This window comes from Hipposideros armiger, unplaced genomic scaffold, assembly GCF_001890085.2.
Source record: "Hipposideros armiger isolate ML-2016 unplaced genomic scaffold, ASM189008v1 scaffold_318, whole genome shotgun sequence".
In the NCBI taxonomy this organism is placed as follows: Eukaryota; Metazoa; Chordata; class Mammalia; order Chiroptera; family Hipposideridae; genus Hipposideros; species Hipposideros armiger.
Window position 1 is genome coordinate 616,306 of NW_017731668.1, and position 25,116 is coordinate 641,421.

The 25,116-nt window shown below is 40.0% G+C and overlaps 1 protein-coding gene across 2 annotated transcripts in view; it reads left to right on the plus strand.

Annotated features, from left to right (window-relative positions):
* The first annotated feature begins 4,581 nt into the window (after positions 1-4,581).
* PRICKLE1 (prickle planar cell polarity protein 1) overlaps positions 4,582-25,116 on the plus strand; it is a 104,432-nt gene continuing 83,897 nt past the window's right edge. For both annotated transcript variants that reach the window (XM_019660446.1, XM_019660450.1), the window contains exon 1: positions 4,582-4,844. The gene's annotated coding sequence lies outside the window, so the exon portion shown is untranslated. The remainder of the gene's footprint in view (positions 4,845-25,116) is intronic.

Here is a 25,116-nt window from a genome sequence, read left to right on the forward strand (position 1 = left end):
GTATCCCATTCTTTATGGGATAAATTTTATGAATTTGTATCATTTCTGTTTCTCATTTCAGACCTACTATGATTTCAGATTAACTAGTTATGTGTTCTTGTTATATAACTAAGTGGATTTAAATCTTTTCTGGAATACGTTCAGGTATAATTAATCAAATAAACAAATAAAGTGATAAAGGAGTAGAAAGTTAAACAGAGAAAAGTAGAATCTAAAAGGGAAAGGGATGTAGCAGTTAGTATTCTTTAATTTGAAGTCACTTAAACCCCAAACAGGCTTAAAAGACAACAATAAAATATCATCTAATCCGAAAAGTTCAGCGATAGTTTGTTTTGAGGTAGGGTTTGATCCAGGGGCTCAGAGAAGATCCAAAAGGGTAGAGACTTTGATTTACTATTGAATTTCCAGCACAGAGGCACACTAGTGCTCAATAAATATTTGTTAAATTTATTGTTGTGGAATTCCTAAAAGTTCCTGTAACATTCCAAGACCTGACCTGGTCACATACCTATCCATCCCTGAACTAATCTTTTGATCAGGGAGATGCAGAGCTATAATTTTTCCAGGTTTGGGTCACATGATCCTAACAGCAAAACTAAGGATGAATCTCCAAGGATACCACTGACAGTGGGGGAAGGTGATTCCCCAAAGGAAATTTGGAGCATTACAAAGAAGGAGAAACAGATGCTGGACAGACCAAACAACGAATATGTACATCAATGGGTTATCAAGAAGGTGATGCTTGAGTTGAATTTTAAAGGATAAACAAGAGTTAGCTAATAGGGGAGTTATCAGTGGGTAACATTCTAGGTATGTTCAAAGCACAGAGGTATAGACTAGCTTGATGCTTTCGAAGAACTGCCAGTAATTTAATATGGTTAGAGCAAACAAGGGTGGGGGAGCAGTAAGAACATAAACTAGAGAGAGAGGCAGAGTGCAAATAGGAGGCACCTTTTAAGCTAATCCAAGGAGGGCGCACTCAATCTGGAAAGCCCTGGGAAGACTCTAGGATTTCCAGCAAGAAAACGTGCCTTATAGCTAAGCCTAAGCAGGTCACTACAGGGTCAAGGCTGATTCACCCTGGAAACACTGAGTGGGGCTGAATCTGCAGATCAGGGCAAAGAGTCCCAGATGTGGGCAAACACAGGAAATGGGGACCACGCAAAGCTCAGGAACAGACCGGGAAATCAAACAGAGCCTGCTAACACCATTAGGTTCTTGCTTTAAGTCCCAAGGTTGTGGCCCAAACGGTTGTGAACTCTTCATCTTCACATGAAAGTGCTCTTCAGTTAGCCAAGAGGCATTCAAAGCATGACTTGGTTAGGTATTGCATTCATTTGCTAGGACTGCCGTAACAAAGGACCAGAAACTGGGTGCCTTACACAACAGAAATGTATTGTCTCACAGTTCTGGAGGCCAGAAGTCTGAGATCAAGGTGTCATCACGGTTGCTTCCCTCTGAGGGATGTGGGGAGGAATCCTTTTCATGTCTGTCAATTCGCTTCTGGTGGTTCCTTGCCTTGTACATATATCGTCCTGATCTGTACCTTCCTCGTCACATGGTATTCTCCCTGTGTCGGTTTCCAAATTTCCCGTTTTTATAAAGACTCCAGTCATATTGGATTAGAGCTTACCCTAGTGACCTCATTTTAACCCTACCTCCAAATAAGGTTACATTTTGAGATATTGGAGAAGAGTTCAACATATGAATCTTTGGAGTACATAATTCAATGCATAAGGGTATATATATATATATATATATATATATATATATATATATATATATATATATATATATATATATATATATTCAAAGCTGTAAAAGAAAAATAAACACTCCTTAAGTGAATTGATTTATTTGTAAAAGGTATGGTACCATGTTGGTTTTTAAAGGCAAAGAAAAGAATACCATTACTATAAAAGACCTGGAAGCAACCCAGTAATCCACAATAAAGAATGTTTTACAGATTAATTTTTTTTAAAAGGTTATTTTCTAATTTGTAGGATTTTGCATGGAAGCTAATGGTGGTGAGAAGATGCCTTATAAATTGGCATTATGTAAACTTTCCACCTATTGAGTCTTTTCTGCATGCCTACCATTCAGTCCTCTCAATAGTCCTCTGAAGTTGATGTTCTTATCCTCACTGATAAAGAAGAAACTAAGCATCCCCTCAAGATTACCACATCATTCTAGGCTACATTTGGTAGGCAGGGGGGCTGAGATTTGAATTCAGACTGTTCTGGTGGCAAATCATCACTTGTACCACCCAAAGTAATTTTATGAGAGTCCTAGTTGAAGACCAAGTGTCACATTTATATTGAATACATATGATGCTGCCCAGTGCATTTGTCTAAACAGGCAATAAGACTCATGAGGAACAATTATGTATGCCCTACAATGTCCGACATGTTTCTCCATGTATAATAGATGCTTAATAAACAAAACCTTTGTGAAGTCACCATAGATCTATTTTCTCTGATACCAGATTCATTTCTTGTCATAAGAAAGCAGCATTCTCCCCCCAATTATTGGAGATCCAAGTGCAGGCTCTATAAATATTCTCCTCAAGAGCATCGCCATACCCAACTCTGCTGCTACTATTGCCTACTGGTCCACTGAAGAGGCTCTCTCATGAAGATTCTGCAATGATTCCATCCTCCATTGAGTCTATTCCATTGCGTCATTGTCAGGAAACAGCTTTCATTTGAAAGTCTGAATTGAGACAGTAGACAGATAGGCACCCGAAGATACTAAAAAGGAGTGTGGACTCTGCCCTTAAAAGTACTGATTTTCACAACCTTTGTGGGTGGAATAAATCATTGTGTCAGTCTTCTTGGGCAGTTCTGGAGTTTAGATAGAAGCTAAAAGTTTATAGCTTAATGGAAGCACTTGTAACCCTGGCAAGATAAACAGACACAACTTAAAAAGCAAACTCCAATAAAATGCTAAGGAGCAAGACAGTCTTGGTTGTTTTGTCCAGATTCCCATCAGTTACAAACACTACTGAGCAAGTGGAGTTATTTCAAAAGCAACAGGCTTGTTTCCTGAGTGATCTGTGTGCTCAGAGAAGTAGGAACTTAGCGGGTGTATCTGGAGGGGAAAGAGTTTCTACTGTACAGGGAAATCTGAGTCACAGCACAGCCCCGAAGCCAAGCATCTCCCTAGATGTGTACAGTTTTCTTCTCCTTTTGCCGTTAAGTGTTATTCCCTTACATCTTCTTTTTCATCTGCTCAAGTTGCTGAGTATTCCATTCCCTTGTTTCTCTCACAGTGAAAATCCAGACTTGGAGCTCTGAAAAAAAGTCTGAAATGGGGAGTTTTGATTTTTCTGAAAGAAATAAATATTGCATGGATCAATACCCTCCCGATTCCCCCGCCCACACACACCCACACACATACAGACATCCTCAGCGTCCTGGAAGATAAAACTGTATCCTAGAGGATTGTGGAAGGGGTTGAGACATCAAGAAGCTCCAACTTCCCAGAGACACCTGTCAAGTTTGGGTTAGCAGCTGCTGTGAGGTCTGCTCTCTGCAACCTGGGTGGGTAGGCGAAGAGTATTCCCACAGCATAAGACTCCACTCATCAGGAACTGTACAGAGTGAGAGGTTCTAAGGTGACACACATGTGGAGGCAGAACTTTCACACAGGCTGAGTTCTAGTTCATCCTAAGCAAAAGTGCCTAAGAGCCCAGCCCTGGGAATTGGGCAGACTGAAAACATGGAAAGTAGTTTTACCAGTGAAAACTGATCATCGTGATCAAATTAATACTTAGGACACGACTTGAAGTGTGCCATGCTCACTTGGGTCCAGTTCTGGACACTGGAGTGGGCTGAGGTTCTCATGTGCACGCTTCACTCTTAGAGTTTTTCTTTGAGATGAACAGGACCGTCGAGGAGGGAAAGGGAATGGACTAGAAGAAGCTGAATTTTGGACTTCTTGCTCCAAGGCAGAAACAGCCCAGCCTATGGGATTACACAGATAGGATCGAGTCCAGTTGGGTCCCCAGAGAGGCGAGGTGCGCCGGAAGGAATCCAAGAGTTTAATTAACTACGACCCCCTCCAACCCCTAGCACACACACACCAAAGGAAAAGAAACCCAAATAGATAACCCCCAAACCGTTTGATCAGAGGAAATTGGGTTTGTCTTTTTTCCCCCTTCCTTCACCCTTCATGTCTTTCAATCCATCAGGATTGTTAATTAAAAAAAAAGAGAAGAAAGAAAGAAAAAAAAAAAGGCATAAAATTGAGGGCGGGACACAGGAGATGACCGAGCTGCACTTGAGAACCTGGGCTGCGCCTGGGTGAACTTCGTCTGGTAGATAACCTGCCCCCAGCTCAGCCCGGCCAGCTGCGCGCGGAGCCAGTCCTGCCCAGCTGGCCGCACGTTCACCCGCCTGCCTCGCTGCCGGGAGCCGGGCGCCGACCTCGCCTTTCCCCGCCGAGCCGGGGTTCACGTGGGTGCGCCGAGAAGCCTGGATCCCGCGGCGGCATCCGCGCTCCGCGTTTTCGCTCGCGCCTGGCCCCGGCGGCCGAGGGCGGGGTGCGCGGCGGCGCGGCGGAGCGGGGCTGGGAGTCGGAGCGCACTCCGCCTGCAGCCGGCTGCCAGTGCCGCGTCTCTCCAGCGGCCGCAGCTTCCCGACAGCGCGCCCCGGGACGTGCCAGCCTCGCGCCGCCTGCGCTTATTTCCCCGAGGGGCGCCGCGGCCGGCACGGCGACTCTCTGGGCTCTCGATGGTTCGCGTGCTGCCCACCTTCGCCCACCCCTGACGCCGCGGACCGCAGCCCGCAGCCCCGGCGCGGCGCCGAGGACCGTCCAGCCGAGTTCTCTGTCTTTCGCGCGGGGTGAGTGGCAGCCCCGCTCCGGGAGGGCTCTGCAGAGAGGCTGCGGGCGCGGCGGTGGGGAGCGACCACCGCAGGGGAATAGCCGGACACCTTCGGTGTCACTGCGGGCGGGGGGCGGGGGGGGGTCTGTGACACCCAGACTGGGTTGGTGTGGAAGAAAATAAAGGAGGAGGTTATAGTCGGTGTGCTGGGCTGTGCAGACTGGGAGAGCAGATATTGGGCTGCAGCACCAAGAGGGCTTCAGATAGGCTGCCCGCATGGCTCCTGTTTGCTGCATCACAACCAACTCTTCCCTTGATTCTCTCCTGCGTGGAAACCCGTTCAACGGCCCCAGAGTTGGGGCGATGCTGGCGCAGGGAGGCGAGGGTGCGTTGGCATGTGTCCGCCGCTTAGGATCGCCTGTCACCTACTGGCGTCGGGAAGGAGGGTGCCGGTTCCCTCTTAAGGCTCTAGGGAGAGGGCCGAGGGCTTTTTGGCAGGGGTGCCTCGGTTCCCCGCCCCCCTCCCGCTCGGGAGAGGCTGTTTTCTGAATGGAGCACGACATATGGGAAAGAAGGGGAGCGTCTTCCTCCCTTTAGGCAGAAAAAGTTGCAGAAAACTGGGCACGTTAATGATTAGCAGGGCCGGGACTCAGGATGCAGCAGAAAGCTGTTAAATTTTCATTGCCCTCTAAGAAAAACAAACGGCATCGCCAGTGACTGTTGGCAGTGCCGTGTTATTTTGGGACTTTAGGAAAATTGTCCACAGATTGTCTTCGGGAGGCTGAAGAACGAGGAGGGGATGGGGGAAGGACGGCTGGCACCGCACTGAGCTCCAGCTTGCCTAAGGAGGAGGATTCAGAACCACAAGCCAAACACGTTTGCTTGCTGATTTTAAAAAGCGGACAGGAGGCAGAACTGCAGCCGTGAGCAAGGTGAAGAACACACCATGGAAACCTGCCTAAAGAAAAGAACATCTTGCCTCTCGGGAGGAGTTCAGATGCATTTGTGCTATATTGTGCTATAAAAAGCACATATATGTGTGTGTGTGTGTGTGTGTGTGTGTGTGTGTGTGTGTATATAATATGTGTGTGTGTTTTAGGATGGATTTCATGAAGGACAAATTATACTTAATGAAATTGTCTCTATGCACAGTGGACAGTTTTGTCTGCCTCCTCATTTTAATCAGTACCTCAGAAGGCTGTGTCTGCAGTTGATGTTATATAATTGATGGGGTTCACCATCAGATATTTTTAAATGTACTTTTGGAGTGAAAGGAACTTGTATCAGTCCCTTCAGCTAGGCCCAAGGTGTAGATGGGTGAGGGTTGCTGAATGTTTGCCCTGATCTGGCTCCAGATGTGTGAGCTCAGCTGTTGCCTGTCACTTAGGTGACAACTGGCCTTTTCCCACTAAGCCTTTGCTGTCTCCATTATCCTCAGTGAAGTGTCAATGTTCAGCCGCCTTCTATTATCGGGAGTGGACTCCAGCCCCTTGGGAGGCTGCAGCCTTGTTTGACCATCCCCAACAATATGTCTGTTTTCAGACTCGAGGAAGGAAAAAAAAAAAAAAATCCCATGACAGCAAGATAGATACATTTTGAATTAAGCACCAACTTAATCCAAAGATTCTGCTTTAATCAAGACAGCTCTGGAAGGATGATGCAATATTTGTCAAGCCTTTTTCTCTGGAACAATATTTACTCCCACCAGGGGATTTTTAAACTTAAACAGAAGCCATTTATCTTGCTGTCTGGTGGGGCCCAGTTCGGTTTGCCTCCAATGTGGTCCTAGCCTCTGTGGCTGGGCTTGGCCTGGGACAGAAATCTGTCATTGTAGCCCAGCTGGAGCCTGAAGAAAGCAAAATATAGCACCTGCTGGTACCAGAGGGTTTCTATATGCCATCAACTGGCGAGCCAGGAGACACAGAAGGAGGATATTTTACAAGCTCTTCCAGAAATGTTTATACAAAGGATTTAAAGGTTAACAACGCATGTGCTCTACATATTAAAACTCAAAGGTGCTAGAAATAAATGGACATTACTCACAGCTAAGAGTTAGCACACTTGCTGATGAACTTGAAAAATCTGGTTTAATACGTCATGGCTAACAACAGTGACTCATTCTTGTGAGTAAGTCTAGATAAGAGAGGGAAGAAGAAGGGAGGAAAAACTGGATGGTACATAGAGAGGTAGCCATATTGATGTGAGTGAATGGGTTTAGTATATTAATTTTTCCATCCTTAATTTGGTACTAATAGGTGATTTATCAGTATGTGAGCCTGTGGGTTCACAGGTTTTTAAAATAAAAGTGATATATTTTATTAAAGTGACAGGTTTAATCAGTTCTGCCAGCAATACCAATGAAACTTTTAAAGTTTATCATGTTTTCATAATCAAGGTCCATGGAACCACCATTTGTCTCTATAATAAAGAAGGCTATAATGAGTTTGCTTGGGTCACCCAAATAAAATCTAATATCAGCTGGGGAGAAAAAAAAATCCTTATAGGGTTAATAGTCAAACTATTAAGAGTCAGGTGTGGGTAAAACACAGGTTTTTCCTAATATCCTCTCCTATGATAACTCTGAAAAGACACTAAAGAGAAAAGCTTAAATTTTGAAGTTTCTTTAATTAAGGATTTTAAAAAGTAAGCTGAAATCTAAGTTTTAAAAAGTGACAGTGTAAGATAATTTCTCTAAAATATTTTGTAATGACTTAATAGTAACAAAACAGAGTTGAGTGTTATGAGTGTTCGTAATACTCATGAAATGGAACAAGAATTTTAAAAATTATTTTCCAGTAATTAAGAAATTTTTAGTGGCCCATACCTATAGTTTGGGTTGTCCAATATTATGGGAAACAGTTTTCAGGAAAGGTTGCTGGTATTGTAGTTACTTTCCTGGTCAAAGTTATTAATAAAGAGTAAATTTTTCCCTTTAAAGAAGGAAAGTAATTAAAAAAAAAATCAAAGTGATTTTCATCTGTGCCTAGAAATGTTAAAGATGTCGCTTGGCCATAATAAACTCCTTCCCCTTAAAAAAAAAAATAGCTCTCTTATTTCCCCTTCACTTTATGTAAAACAATATCAACTTTTGAACTCTTATTAGTGTGAGAATATTCAAATTGTTTAACTCCAGGTGTAATTATTCTACAATAAAGAGGAGTTAGGAAAGTGAATGAGCTGTTTATTGGATGGATGGTTGGTTGGTTGGTTGGCTAGTTGGTGTTTTAAGGGACCATTACTGCGTTTCCTTGTGGTCACAGAATGAAGCATGACCTTATTGTGCACTGATATCTTTAGAAGGTTGGTGTGAGCAAACGAGTTGGGAGAGGAAAATACCATAATCCGGGTGCCAAGTCCTGCAGTGGTGCAGTTCCTCGAAACCTCAGGCAGCGCATGGAGCCAGCGCTCCAGAACAGAGTGCCAGGGACCGACATGGCATCAAGGGAGCTGCCACAGCCCCTGCTCCTGGGCTTCATTGCTAGACACACACAGGGGTAGCGCCTCAGCTCCCCCTGTAACCAGTAACCACACCTTGTTCATGGCCGTGCTGAACCGAAGTCAGGGCCGTTAACTACATGTGAGTTGGGGAAGCAACATTTGGAGCAGTGGGAGAGGCCTGACCTGGCGTGGGGATCCACCCACACCTTCATTTCCCCCAGTCCCCTCTCTGCTGAAGGAGAGATGGTGGGAAGAGACATGCTTTACAAGCTGGAGCACGCTGATGTCATGACACGTCTGGCACGGAGCTACGACAGAATAATCAGATCACTTTCTGGCGTGCCAGAATGACACGGTTTTTCCGAGAACCGTTCCTGAGCCAGTGGTCCATTGGCACTATTTCCAGTTATTAGTGGGGATCAAACCTCTCAACGAGAATGTAATAATTCTTCCGTGTCTCTGTTTTGTGCGCGTATTTAGACTAAACTCTAAATGCATTTTGGTCACTTTTGAAGGGACCTCTCTATAGGAACAAGAATGATTGCCCAGCCTGAACTGATTAGACCCTTCCAGGTTCATTTCCCTATAAAGAGAGATTTTAAATTTAAAATAAAAATAAAACCTTCAGCAAGGCAGAAGCAAGTGTAAACATTTGAAAACTCAGACCTGTAAACCAGCAGGCAGCTGTCAATTAACTTGGCTTAACTCCCCCCTCCTCCCCCCATAAGTTTGGTCCTAAGTGATCCTAAAAAACAAGTGACCAATTAAACTGCAGTTGCATTTTTCTCACTGGTAGACTTGGGGTAAACTCTTGGGAGAGATGCCTTTCATTTCTAGCGGATTACACTTCAGGAGAAAAAAGTTAGGGCTGTGTTATTTCAGTTGTTCAAGCGCTGAAGTCATGTACTCCTAAGAGTTTTGTCCCAATTGCTGATTTATAGCACCCACCAGCTTTCGCTTTGTGTCTGCTTCTCTCTTGTTTCCTTCTTTTCTCTTTGGGTCTCTGGAAAGAAAGCTTTGTCAATAAGACAGTGAAAATATTGCAGTCAGATGCGGACCCATAAGTAGACTCCTCGGAGCAGCGTGCTCACTCAGCTGCCCTTCTTTTATCTGAGGCGCACATCCCACAGCTCGCAATTATGGTCTTTGACTTCGGTAACAATTCTGTTTGAAATGTTTCCAATTACACACAATATTGGCGGCATGTAGCAGCTGCATGCCAAAAAGCATTTCGAAGTGTGTTCCAAGAATCAGGCTGTGATTGCTTTTAATTTAAATAAAGGCTATTTGGTTTCCTGTGAAGTTTTTTATAACCACCTTCCCCCACCCCCCCAATCCCACTTTTGTTGCCTTAAAAAAAAAAAAAAGTCTGATATAAAGTAGCCACCACTTAATGTGATACAATATTGGCCCTGGTTTTCTAGGATGGCCATTTGCTATGAGCAGGCATATCTGAACTGTTTAATAAAGGAAATTTGAAAGAAACATTGTATAGCAGTTTAAATTTCCCTGCAGAAGAAAAGGGGAAAAGGTTATCTGATAGCCTATTATAAGTAGCTGACGTTTTCAAGTCCCGCCCCTGCCCCTTTTTAGGAATCTATCATAATTATCTTTTCCGGTCACTGGAGATTATTATCACTATCTTTCCTTCAAATTCCTCCCTCTCCTCCCCCCCCCCCCCCCCCCCCCCCCNGAATCTATCATAATTATCTTTTCCGGTCACTGGAGATTATTATCACTATCTTTCCTTCAAATTCCTCCCTCTCCTCCCCCCCCCCCACCCCGTCTTTTTCTTTCTTTCTTTCTCCTGTGACCATGTGTTAAAAACATATTGAAAAGGTAGAGAGGTCAATAAGAATATTCCTAAAATGGGAGAGGGGGAGAACCAGCAAATAATTTCCCCATTTTACAGGAACCAAACCCTCCAGATTTCCCCCCTTCCATGGGCTTAAAAATCTATGAACACTGAAACCTTTTTAAATGGTAGTGGTTTAAATCTTTTAATAGCTACCAGATATACTTGACTTATTAAATCTGAAAATAAGAAAATATACACTCCGAGGTCTTGGAGTGAAGGGATTGGTTACAGGACTGGGGGGTTCTGTTTCCAGGATGGTTTGTTGGCCCATTTGAAACATAACACCTAGAGCTAGATGCTATCCAATAGCGAGGTGCTAAGATGGTCCTAATTAAGGTGTTTTCACATAGGCTCTTTCAATCCTGGCAAAAACATCCTATAGAATATAGTGCTTCTTTGGGTTGAACAGTAGTGGACTTGCATAAATGCCAACATCTCTTCTGGAATTTTTGGAAATCCTCCATCGTGTAATAAATAGTGCTGTATAATCCAAATTTGTAAATGCCATGTTTCATGTAGCCCCTGTAGTGACAGCTGAAATTAACCCAGGCTGCAGGGATCATGGAAATCCTGGAGGTTAGGTTACTGCCTAGATCCAGAGAACTACCACTAATGAACCATAGTGAAGGCCTTTGATCAAACCTAGGCTAAGGTGTGAGGTTAGCCTTTAGCATAGCAGTGCACTGTGAAGCAGTGCCCACCAACCGATATTTAGACATTTCCTTTATCCTTGGAAACTGTCTTTCAATTAAGCAAACCTTCTTAAAGGAAATTTGCTCAGCTCGAGGTAAAATGAGGTTTATGTTGCTTTACCAGCTGAGCACCCCAGCCTGCCAGACACTCGGAGCACACAGTCCCATTGCTATAGTGACAAAACCAGCAGTAACTATGGCTGAGATAGAAAGTCTGTTAAAACGCTTTCCTATATTGGCCAGCTCCTCTGCCCTCATTAAAATGCAGTCTTCTGGATACAAACACATGCGCACACGCGCACACATGCGCATGCACGCACACACATGCGCATGCACGCACGAGTGCACGCACACATCGCATTCTTTTGGTCTAATAATAGTAAACTCATTTAATCCATGTTATAATTTCACCAAAGGCATTTATACTTCTTTTTTCTTTTATGATAAGCAAATTATATGGTAATCTTCTGAAGAAACTTGAAACTTGTTAGCTGAAATTGATATTTCCAACTGTTATTTACATACTTGAATAATGTAAGTTCTTTAGTTAGGATCTGAAAAAGAGCTAGATAGTGTGGCTTTTGCTTTGCTTTAAAACATCTCTTCCACTTCCTCTTCCCCTAAGTGGCTGAGGTGACCTCTGAAAATGGTTTACTATTTGCTTGACCCAGAGACTACCACAAAATCATGCAAATCAAGAGGTTCAAATCTTTGTGTTCACTTTAAGAACACTTGTGAAACTGCCTAGACCATCAAGGGTATGCATATCCGAAAAGCCACCAAGTGTCTAAAAGATGTCACGTTACAGAAGCAAGGTGTGCTACTCCCTCATTACAATGGTGGAGTTGGTAAGGGTGCCCAGGCCAAACAGAGGGGCTGGATGCAGGGCCAGTGGCCCCAAAAGAGCGCTGAATTTTTGCTGCATGTGCTTAAAAATGCAGAGAGTAATGTTGAATGTAAGGGTTTAGATGTAAGAGTCTCTGGTCACTGAGCACAGCCTAATGAACAAAGCTCCCAAGATACAGCACAGAACTTACAGAGCTCATGGGTGGATTAACCCATATATGAGCTCTCTCTGCTACACTGAGATGATCCTAACAGAAAAAGGGCAGATTGTTCTAAACCAGAAAAGGAGGTTGCACATAAGAAAAAGATATCCCAGAAGAAACTGAAGAAACAAAAACTTATGGCTCGGGAGTTAATTCAGCATCAAATAAGTGCTAATAAAAGTGGGGGGAAAAAAACCCTCCCAAACAATTTAGGGAATGGTTAGATTTTATGTAAAAAGACTGCTTAGTGCTCTAGTGTTGAAATATGTGTTATAATGTGTGTCAAAAAGAGGAGGCATTTTAAATTCTTCTGTGACGATGTAATTAATAAGTATGCTCAGTGCTTGAAGCATATACATGTTACATAATTTTTAGCAACAGATAAAGTTAGTTCTGAAGTGCATTAGAGAATCACAGATGTTTCTTGTAAGGAAATACATACACTCCAGAGGAATTTTGAACTGCTTTCTGATGCTTAGCTTTGTTCATTGCAAGGATCATATGAATAATTTCATTGAATTGCCTTAGTTCTTATTTACACAAGCCTTGAGAAAGGAGCTGAACTGATAAATAACTTGCCTCCCTCACCTAGTTCTGAAATGCTTTAGCCTTTATGTTTTTGTGAATGTGGAGGGAGGGAATAAAATATACAAAGAAGATGTTTGTGTTTAACTAACTTAATCATATGCATTCCCTTTGTGGACCTTCTATAAGCTTAGACAGCTTGGCAGGCTAATAGCCAAAACCATGTCCTCAAATACTGTCAAACGTGTTAAAAAAAAACAGGCTTTCTTCATATTGAGTTATTGAAATTGATTTTTTTTTAGTCTTATGAATTTTAAGGAATAAACCAGGAAAATCACATTCTTCTTTTTCCCTCCTTACCTACAGAAACCAAAATTATTATTCATTGCAGTGCTTAAATGATACAGGAATAATATTTGTGTAGGAGTGTTTTAAACTAGTTTGATTTGTCTCATTAAGCAGGAAGTAACCAGGTTACTATAGTGTGTGATGAGTATTTTATTTTTTGTTATTTAGATGTTTATGTTTCCTGTAGACACTGGCTCTTTTACTTTGGTTTAGTAACATTTGGCCAAATACTTGTCCGTTTATCCTGTATCTTCTTGAGCAGGGACTCGAGAATCGACAGTAGTGATGTAGCACAATAGTGCAGGAAAAGAGCATTTTCCTAGAGTCTTTTCCCCAAAATCAGAAAACTTGGACTTCAGTACAAGAGCTGTGTGATTTGGGGTCAGTCTCTCAGCCTCTCTGGACCTCAGTTTCTCATATAAAAGGTGAGGGAATTAGACTAGATCAGTGTATATTAACCAAAAGTTTGAATCATAAACACCTATAGAGCTTTTTCAAAATGCAAATACACAGGAAATTTTAAGGCAGTAGATTTGGGGTGGGGTGTTGCATATGTAACTTGAAATAGCTCCTCGGGTAATTTGATGCACAGTTGTGGTTAAGAGCCACTAAATTAGATCTCTAAGATTGCCTTCCAGTTCTAAAATTTTATGTTTCCAATCCTACTAGGCTGAACTCCCTCCCTCCCTCCCTCCCTCCCTTCCTCTTTTGTTCATGTATTCATTCATGCATTCTTAACAGCTATGTTCATTCCTAGTGTTGCTGTCAAAATATTATAGCTGTTTTAATCCAGTTCCAGGAAGATGTGTGTTCTGCTCCTGTGAGTAGATGGTAATTAATGTGAGGGAGGAGCCATGCTTGTTCACCATTGCATCCCCACTGCCTTACATAATGCCTGGCACGTACTGGGCACTTGACAACTATAGAGAGCCCAAAAGTCAGGAGACTTTTCAAAATGTAATATTAGTTATGCTTTCAAATAATATGCTCAATAGGTTTTGTGTCAGCCTCCAGACACCTTTCAGATAAAGTGCCTCCAAATTTAAGACAATGGGTATCATTGTTCATCTGAAAAACAACATAATACATACATTATTTTCCTCATGTTTCCAGGGTTTGGGGATACGCTATAATGTATTGATTGTGTTTTTCTCCAGATTAACAGTTGGTTTCATTGCTTTAAATATGGAGGTATTTCACCTGAAAAGAGCTGGAGGTTGACCAAAAAGAAAGATATTGAGCATGTTATTTAAAAGTATAATTAACATATGGTTGAAAAATAGTTTATCCTATGAAAAACATAGTTTCGTAGTTTATGCTGTTTCCTTACCTTTTGGGCTCCTGCATTTGATGAATGAATGGATGAATGTCCAATCTGCTATCATCTTAATGTGTGTCCGTTTAAGAAAAGGTCCCAACCATGTCACCCTAAAGGTTTCAAAGTTTGTCTGACAATTTAAAACTTTATTACAATTTGAAGTCTTATTTTTAAAATTTTTGAATTACAAAGATAAAAATTTTAAATAGATCCTTATTAATATAAGTTTCTTAATAAAGTATGTGTGTAAGTGTGTGTGTGAGTGTGTATGTGAAATTAAGCCCTTTGTCCTTTTCAATAACAGAATTACCAATTCCCTATTTTTTGGATTAGTGAGGCAATTTTAAACTAGCTAATTTTAATTACTTTTATAGCCAGCAATTGTTTTTAGCCTTCTACAGTCATGACTCCATATCATATCTTTCATAACATATAAAGTGCCTTTAAACCGTCTATATCCATTTTGGCCAGAGGTTCATTTTTACAATGTGTATATATATTTTTTGTTGTAGATAAGTCTCAGTAAAATGTGATAAGCACACTCTCAGTTTGTTCTTATAATAATTCTGATGTACCTGAAAGTTTTATTATCAAGCATTTGAAAATTCTGTTGTATAGTTTTGGGGAAATTGATTAAAAGGGTTTGGTGCCCATTGTGCTTTTTTGCTTTTCTTCTTCAGTCTTTGAAAATTTGGGTTATTTCCTATCATTATCCACCATTACCATTAGTGTACAGCACAGATAGATAAAATAAAAAGAACTTAAACCAGTCAATACTTCTATGGTTGTGACCTACATAGCACAAACAAAAGGAGAAATTTGATAGTTACTCAGTTTACTTGATTTTTGTTGTTGTTGTTGTTGCATGTGCCATTCTTGGGGAGAGGGGTGGTTGTTTTGTTTTGCTTTGAATTAAAGGAAGAACTTTAAAAACTCACCGCTCTAGGGGTGACTGATTAGCTCAGTTGGTTAGAGCGTGGTGCTGATAACACCAAGGTTGCCGGTTCCATCCCCACATGGGCCACTCTGAGCTGCGCTCTCCGTAAAAGAGTCAACTACGCCATTGTAGCATGAAATCAATGTGTAACCAGTGACCATGGCTATTCCCCAATAAAATTAAAAACAAAAAAAACCTCACCGTTCTAAAACCTGGAGAACTGTCCAATTTCCTTTGCACTTCCTCGCTATGTAGGCATGGCCAGTAGCAGAGTCAGCTAGCTTCAGCCCTTCTCCTCAGGTATGCATTGCCAAATCAAATAATCATGGCCTCAGAGTAGAACTTTCTACCTAAATTATCTACTTGAGTTGTTTGCACAATGTAACTAACTGGAAAGCTCTCTTTTAGTTACTATGTGAAGAGATACTGTGAGGCATTTTAGTCAGGAAGAAAGATTAAGTTGTATATACAGAGTTTAAGGATCATTGGAAATAAATTGAGACCTGGTTCAAGTATCGTATAAAGCCTTATTATTTGTAGGTTTCACTTTCCTGAAGTTTACAGCTGATCTTGTTTGTGCTGTAGACTTCAGGCTAATATGAAAGGACACGAGTGTGGGTTTTTCCAGGTGGGCTCATGGCTCACTCCATCCTTTCTGGTCTGTGCTCAAAAGTCATCTGATTATCAGGGAGGCCTTCCTGATGACCCTATATAAAATAGCAGCACCTTGCCTTCCCTCAGACACCCCTCAGCACTACTGAAACCCTTTACCCTGTTTCTCTCTAGCACTTAACTACTACCTGACAGATAACTCATACAGATGTCCGTTCCATGAAGAAGTCTATACTGTCTTGTCTGCTGCTTTAGCTACAGTCTTGTCTATAGTCCTAGAATATGCCCTGGCACATAGTAGGTGCTTAATAAATATCTGCAGCGTGAATTACTACAGAAATAGAGGAAGCTAGCTATGCTTCGAATTGGAGTACACCTTCCCCAATCTCTAACCTGCTGAACAGGTTAGAGAGTTTTAAGCTTGTATTCTCATTCTTATAATGGTACTATGAAGGTAGCAAATGGCCACCCGCATTTTACATGGTAGGCATTTGTGGACCATTTTAATGTTATATATAAAATAAAGACAAATAAAAACCAGAATTCTGTTTTTACCTGAGTGGACATTTCCAGAATAGAGATTTTTGTTGTTGTTGTTTTGGGGGGTTTTGGGGGAATTTTTTGCATCTAGAATGGAGTTCCTGAGCTGTTTTCCCCCTTATCCAAATAAAGCCAGAGAAACTGGTAGAATATGAGCAAAGAGACTGATCAAATATCCCTCTCCCTTTCCTCCACCATAAAGTAATCGATGAAATGTAATCATATAGCAAACAGATGCCATATTAATAGAAGATTGAATAGTCACAATAAAAAAGCTATGCGACTTCCCTCTTCCTACTGTACCCACACTACTCTAACCTTTAAAAAAAATTAGAGGCAGTATCTTCAGACAGACTTATGGTGTTGTTGCCTTGTCAGTTAAAATAAAGATGACAGTCTTTCACTCAAGAAATCCTGACTTAAATTCCAGAGGTGAAAAGCTAATCCTCTAAGTGATTTCAACCAGCTTGGTAGGAAACCTAGTTGCTGGAAATTATTATTTTAATGTCTCAGTTTCCAGGATGAAATTGGCAGTGAGTCAGCTTTCCTTTTAAGGAGCTGAGCCAATTTATTTGTCCAGAAATTATCATGTTTTAACTCGGGAGTTCTTTACTAATAATAAGACTAATACAGCTGAAGTGCACAAGGCACTTTCAGATTCATCTCATTTAACTTCACTGTGTGTTTTGTGGAGGTCTAACCAAGGTTATCCCCATTTTACTGATGAAGAAACTGCCTGTTAGTTCAAGACGCAGCTTCCTAAGGAGCTTTGGTTTGGCAGTTTAAATCAATTAACGTTTGCCATTCAGTGTTTAGAAAGAAAAGAAAGAGAGGGAAAATAAGTAAGCACTTGTAACTGACATAAAATTGTTTGATGATGTTTTAATGTTTTGTAAATATCATTGTGTATATTTGTTCTATGTTAAATGCTTTTAGATAGCTTCTTCTACTACTAACTTGCATGTGACCATGGCTAAGTTACTTAATTTTCTGGGCTTCTTACCCACAGTGTGCCTCAGTTTCCTCAATTATAAAGTGAGGGGCCTGATGACTTTTTAGGCTCAAAATTTTCTAATTCTAAAATATGGATTTGGAGGCTATAACTTCAGGAGGATAGATAATAAATTGGATCTGATATTATCTTTTTATTATTAATTATCATCACCTAAGTCTCTGGCTAGAATTATTTAATGATCTACTCAAATTATTCATATTAGCCAGGTACAACTTTTAAAAAATGACTTCTTTATTCATGATTCAGTGTGACCAATTCAAAACCCAGCAAAAGCTGTGTTTTAAAGACTTAAGAGAATATACACTTTCCCTTACCAAAAGTCTGGTTTAATAGGTTACATTATAGTTTAATATGAGGAGCTTTAAAAATACAGTAATATTAAGGGCAAATTATTAATCTGATGTAGTTACGACAATAGCATACTTATGTTCACACTAAAAATCATAAATGTGAGTACTATGTTTATGCATAGGAAATATAGAAAATGTAAAAAGTAGAACTCAAAGTAGTATGTTCACTTACGTAATCAGTAGTGATTATAGTTTTGTTTAAAATGTGTACATTCATTGACCAAATTGGAATCAATTTTGGGAGCTTTGGAGAGAATTTGCTGGAAAATAAAAATAACTCAACATCCATTTTAGTTACAGTCCTAATATTTTTTAAAACCGTAATAATATTCTCATCTCCCCCATGCTCCAAATAAATGCTGGTGTAAATCTGCAATAAATGGTGAAACTCTGTATGAATCTTAAAGGTTGGCATATGACACCATACCTGCCGGCCTGGGTGTTCCGTTTTGCAGCCCTGTGATTAATTAAATCCCTGACGTTTAAGCAAATTCTCAGGACCTTGCATCTTATTCACACTCTAATTAGGCTGAGCCTGAAGTTACAAACAGCCCACCGGGCAGTGTGACAGCATCTGTATTACATCTGAGAAGGTGGAGTTTGTGAATCGCCCCGCTGAACGCAGCCATGAGCCATGACGCATCTCCTTGCAGATGCGGAAGTGACTATGAAGTGCCGTTCCAATAGGAAGGACTGTATAAATGTGACATTAATAATCATCAGTTTGAATCTGGGTCACTTCAGCCATCACTCAAAGATCAAATGCTATCAGATGGTAATGAGTGTGTGAAAGTGCTGCAGGAAGACATTCCATTTCTTAATGACACCTTTGTGGGTCTTCTCAGCAGACTGTTGGAGGCTGGAATAGCAAGAAAGGCACACATGCCCCTAGGTCTGGAGGCCAGCCCTCCAGGTTACTGTTGGCACACTTTTGCAGAGATGTGTTAGGAACCATTCGCAGTGGTTTCTGTTGTTGTAGCTCCTTAAGTGGCTATACAGAACCTTTCAACTTCTGCCTCTCTTCCTGACCATTTATTCACTTCAGAGTGATGGCGGCTCTTTCACACATTCCCTGCTGTCTTTCCTCTTCTCTGAAAAGGATAAATTGCACATACAAATAAATGCATGTTAACCATTTAATGTTAAACTTTTCCAGTTTTATTTCAACTTTTGGGGCATCATTTTCAAGCACACTGTTATGGAGCCCCTATGGTCTGCCAGGCACTGTGTTAGGCTCTAAGAATATAAACACTACATAAGAGGGGTTCCCGTCTTGAAAGAACTCCCTGTTTTGTAGGGATTTAAGCACTTACTTGCAAAAAATTGTGGTAGTGGCAGGAATAGAGAAATGTACGAGATACAGTCATGGCACAAAGGCAGAAGTCATTTGTCCTGTGTGGTTTGTTGAGGAAGGCTTCCCAGAGGAGGAGATGGTTGACCAGGCTATTAATAACTGAATAGGAGTTGGCCAAGCCATTGAATTGGACAAGGACTCAGTCGGGGCAGAAATAAAAGTGTGGGAAAAGGCAGGAAATGTGAGACAAGCATGATGCTCAGTGCATTACAAGTCTTTGTATTTGGCTCTGAGATTAATTCTCCTCTTGGTCACGGACTTATTGCCACTCTTATAAAACTTCAGTTTCAATCAGAAATAAGGCATGAATTTTGACAGCTTTAACTGTGATCCTGTCCTTTTTCTGTAGTTGACTTTAAATTTCTGAGTAAGAGCTCTCTATTCTCCTTAAATGTTGCCTCTACCTGGCCAACCTACCAGGCATTTACACTTGTGTCTTTTCATTGTTACGTTGGTACAATCTCAATTTATTTACTCATCAGTTTCACTGCCAGGTTTCAATTTCAGAGTCAAGTGTTTAGACAACATTATATAATGAGTGTTATATTTTTATGATATTTGCTTTAGTACTGTAAAAGCTTTTCATGAAAGCTAATGATTAGAAAAAAAAAGAAGCCTGAACGTCACCAAGTGGCCTCCAGATGTGTTTTATTGTGTTGGTATCTCTGTTTTGTTTTCATAAAAACTTTTTTTAAGAAAACCTTACCAAGCAGAAATGGCAAACAATAGACTCTTAGGATATGGACTATTTTCATTTCCTGATTGTTATTTCTTGAATTCTTGTTTTAAAAACTATGATTCAGCTGGAAAAAAATCCATAACAATATAAAGTACTGTCCTTTTAAAAAGAAAATTATTATGTTTGTTTTCCAAAGATATTCCTACTTCTTAGGTTGGAAGTTTCCCCTGTGTTTCACTATGTGTTTCTTCAATGTAGTGATATTAAAATTGTGATTTAACATCTTTTGGAATTTCTGCCATCTAATTGTTCATTGAGCAATCAATATGTTTTCAGGCAGTCTGTCTGGCGTGTGATAAGTATTTTGGAGCATATGCAGCTGAACATGCTGATTTCAAAGGGCTTTACAAGCTTTAATTAATTTTCACAACAACCAGATGCACTCTGCTTTATTAATGGGAAGTCCATAGACAGTGGAGTTCAGAGGGTTGCCCTGATTGGTCTAGCAAGGTGGTTTGCAAACTTTTTTCGGATAGCTGAACGCTTTTCTCACACATAAGATTATCTGGAACCCCAGCATGGAAAGTAGGTCTGCTCTTGTTGGGAGGCAGAAAAGGGGTTCATTCTGGGGCTGTCAGATTTATTAAAATAAAAAAGCACCCAAGATGCAAAATTTGAATTTCAGATAAACAATAGTTTTTAGTGTGTAAGTGTGTCCCAAATATTACAAGTCCTTAAAACAACATTGGTTGCCTATCTGAAATTCACCTTTAACTGGGCATCCTGTATTCACCTGGAAACTCGAAACTCCTGGCTGTAGCCCCACCATCAGCACCTTTATCTCCTCTCCAGCCACGTTGGGCTCCTAGTTCCTTGCACACAGTTTGAAAACCACATATAGAAGAAATTTAAACAGCCTCTGAGAGAGAACTAATAATACATTTTTCTTCTCAGTCCAGATTTGAAGAATATCACTTCCTTGACTATGTTAAGAATCGCCATGATCATGTAGTCATTGCTACACATGATAATTTTGAAGAATTATTGCCTTTGCTTTGCCTTTATTGTTTCTTAGGATAAAACATTTTAGTCTGTCAATCTTTAGGAGCAGTGTTTATTAAGTCCCCTGTTCGTAGATGTCAACAATTAAACTCCTTTGAGTAAGGAGAACTGATGGCATAATGTTTCCATGCTTAAAAATTCCAAAGTGTAGAAGATCATCTGGGATATAGATATAAATTTTTTAAATTTGCAAATGCCTATATATCTTTGAAGGTTAATTGTAATATGAAATCTATCCAAATCATTTACACTTAAAATTTCACTCATTCATTCATTTATTCATTCATGCATTCATTCATCAAATACTTACTGAAGAAACATAATAGAGACATATTCCTGTACGTCACAAGAAAGGGGTGGTGGATGCAAGGAAAAGGAAAGGGAGGTCCAAAGGTAGGAGGACTTTACTATGTAGTGGAGCTGGGCTGGGGGTGCACTCATACAGGTACATCTGAAATGGGGAGGAAAGGTGATTGGCCTTAATTAGCACATGAGCCCTCTGATGCTCAGTGAGGGTGACTTTCAGGAGGCTGTGTGTCACCATCAGTACCTGAAGACCTATTCATCTCTTGCAGCATAAAAACAAGTGCAAGCTCCCATCCCAGGAGCTGGATTCCTAGTTGTTTCCACACACAAGGCCTGGAAGCTGGAGCCCACCTGCTTCTCTCTACCAGCTTCAGATACAAGCTGGATTTGTGCTGGATGGTTTCACTCTCCCCTGGGCTGCTGTCAGGGATTTTGCTTTTAATCAACTCTACTATATGAACTACAGGGACATTTTCTTTTTTCTATTAGCCTCTTTTTCATTCTCTTGGAGCAAGAAGTAGCCTGTAGTTTTATTCTTAGACTACCTCTTCATAAAATCCTTTTCACTGATCCTTTTGTGACTCTGAAACTCATACCAAATTGGTAATATGGAAAAGCCCAAGTAATTTGTATTTTTTTTCTTTAAAAATAATGACACTTGCAAAAAATTACTTATTTATTATGTTTACCTCCTTTCACAGTTCAAATAGGCTACGTTTCCCAGTGACCACACAAAGGTGGAATTTAACAGGTGATTTGAGGGGATTTGCATGATAAAGCGTAGGAAATTAAAGTTTTTGTTTTAGCTAAGACAACCTTTGGCGGTAAGGTTAAATTCACACCAACTATTGCATAGTAAATTAAACTGAGTTATTGTTGACATTCACATGTAAACGTTTGGGAAAATAATCTCCCAAACATTCAAAACAGTTGCTTTAAAATAAAGCTAAATATTTCTTTCCTTATTTTAACTATAATAATGTATGTTAAAGTTTATAGAATAGCTTTCAAGAATTTACTGAATATGGAATTTTTTACTTGTTAAGATGCACATTTGGGTTTGGAAATCCACAGAAATAAATATGAAAGAATTTCCTGAAACTTTGATTTTTCTTATGAATAAACGAGGAGCTTTCTAGGAAGAAAAATATGAGTGCCATTCAGAATTACCTAATCATATTTCTGGGAGCTGTTGCAATCAAATAAATGTCTTGATTAGTTGAGCTGCCGGATGGAATTTTATCTAAAACCGGTACAGCATCCTTCCTACTTTAGGACCCCTGTGATTTTTACCACAAAATCACGTCATACCCCATTTGGGAGGCAGCCACTTAAGCGTGGAATATGACAATTGTTTAACAGTGCATAGTAAAACTTAAAGAATGTATGACTCATGGAAGGGAACTAGATCTATTAGAAACTTCCAGGGTACTTCAGGTAGGTGGACATAACCACCCAGGTGTCTGGGAACGGTTCCAATTTGAATTGGCTGATGAGCTCCATCCGAGGCTGAGGCCTCCTCTGCTGTGCCTCCCTTTCTAGTTTACTTGTCCATTAGCTCAGTGCCACCTGACATGCTGGGACATTGATTTCACATCGATTCGCAAACAAATGCTTTGGGTCACACTGTGACTCTCTCGTGTGTAGCAGGTGTCTTCTGTGGGACTCTTGATTTCAGAGTCTGCTGTTCAGCTGATGACCTAATCTTTCAGCTGTACCAGCCAGAGTAGAATGTCCAGTGGCACACCGCTCATCTTGAACGTGAACCTTGGTAGAGGTTCCATTATCGATCCATCTGTTCCAGGGATTACATCACCCCAAAGGAGTTAATTTGTCTTGTTTTGAGGGTCACGTTTAATTGCATAGGTCAGCAAAGGATGATAAATGACTGCTTTTTTACTTTTCTTCAAGTCTGTGCCTCACTTTTTCTCTAAGACTGCTGAACAATACAATCAGTTTCCTTAATTGGCACAGCTGGTACCATAAGAATGACATGCAAGCAGAAAAAGGTTACTACTATCTAAAAATCTGAGTTAACCAGTCCAGAAAGTTAAATATAGAATATCCACCTTTGAACTGACTTCCTCACAGAAAGCCTCCTGCATCCAACAGGAAGAAAGGAGGCACTAGATGGCAGTCTTAAACAAACTTGAAATGACCTTTCCTCTCTTAAAACTAATGTATTACCTAAAAGCAATCACTTCTGTTCCAAACAAACTTGGACATGAACTCTACTACATAAAAATTGGAAATCTAAGGGCTCTATGAAGTTTATGTCACATTATAGAATTTTGTTATAATTATAAACAATTCCTTATATGCCTGGGGGTGCCAGAAGCATACATATGACTTGTATTCATTTTTTATTATCAGTATATATTGAGGATTACAATTTTAATACAGTTTTTTCCTTCCTTAAAAATGTGTGTACATTTTTTGGGCACCCTCTGTACTTTAAAAGCCCATTGTGGAACGGATTTATTTACAGAGTTATTTTAATGCCTATTTTAACTTGACATATTAAAGTGTTGTCAAAGAGCTTTTTTAGACTTTAAAAACTAGAAAAAAATGATGGTATGTTCATAAGGAAGAAAATTATGCAGCTATTAAAGACAAAGATACAGAAGTCAAGTCGTCGAAAAGATACAGGATACATTTAAGTGGAAAAAGTAGATGGTAAGACAGTAAGTAGGGTGTGGCCACTGCAGGAGAACAGTGTATAGTCATCTGTGTCAGTGTTCATGTTGATCTCTGGGAGATGAGATTATGGATTTTTTATTATTGTTATTTTTCTAGCAAAAACTATATTTTTTTCTACAGTACAATGGATTTTTCAAATGCACACCATCAACTTAAATTGTCTTCCTGATCTAAGATGAGCTACTTGAAAACACTTATTTCATTTTTTTGATCAAGTATATTTGCCACCCTACCTTGAATGCTTTTTCATGTTACCCACTAGTATTTACACTGTGGGATTTTTGTCATTTAAAATAATGCAAGAAGTAGTCCTCATGTTCCAAAGTATAGTGAAAACAGATACTATACATATTATCAAATTCTATACAGATCTATACAGATCCCCAGGATGATTTATATGTTTAATTTATTTTCTTTAGTTTCATCTCCAAGCAGGTGTTTATTGGACCAGATTCCATTCGCAGTGAACATTACTAAATACCAAAGATGAGCAATCACAAATTATAAATATTGGGTTTTAAGTTTAGAGGTAAAGTTTTGTAGGGGTTATAATCAGTTTCTCTTTGTGCTGTTTCGTGTGTGTGTGTGTGTGTGTGTGTGTGTGTGTGTGTGTTTAAAGAGGAATGCATAGCCCACTTAAGATGATAACACTTACATTTCTTACCTGCCTTCTGTCTTGGACCTTGATGTCATTGGGAATTAATGTTCCTTTATAAGATAAAGAAAAGTATGACTGAATATAATTGAAGTATTTTTAAAAATTAACAACAACAATATACCAAAAGTTTAATTCCATTTGGGAAATACCCAGAAACAATCTGTCAAGACTGGAAATTTCTATATCAGGCTGTATCCTAGTAACTTCTATAAAGAAAGGTCGCAAATGGCAGTTCCATTCAGAAGGGGTCAATGTAGACTTTGGGAGTCATTAGAGATTATTAAAGCGTGTATCTTACCCTTAATAGAATGCCTGGCACAGAATATATATATTCAATATATGTTTGTTCATCAGTTGATTGTGTCCACCAGGAACATTTGTAGTATACATCGTATCATTTGTATTGGCAATCTGTATACACTTGATACAAAAGGCTTTAGAGAAGGGTTGTAGTAAGTCTAAATCTGCTGAACATGTCATTTTGTTGATTCGTCCATAAGTCCAGTCAGTTCCATTGCAAATAATTATTTCAAATACTGGGTTGTCGGAAAAGTCATGACGCATTTTTGCAATGAAAAACATAGAAAAAAATATGTCATGACTTTTTTGACAACCCAATAGTAATAATAATGCCTTTGCCCCTCCTATACAGAAGTTGGCATAGTAAGGAGATCATCTAACTCTGTGGCCAGGATGGCATGCAGTCACCTCATTCATTCAGCCTCAGACCTCCATTATTGTACTCCATACATTCATCTCTTCAGATTCTATCTTCTGCATCCGTGAGGAGAACAACTGTGGATTCCTCATGTTTTATTTTCTGAATCAAGCATATAATAGGGACTTAAAA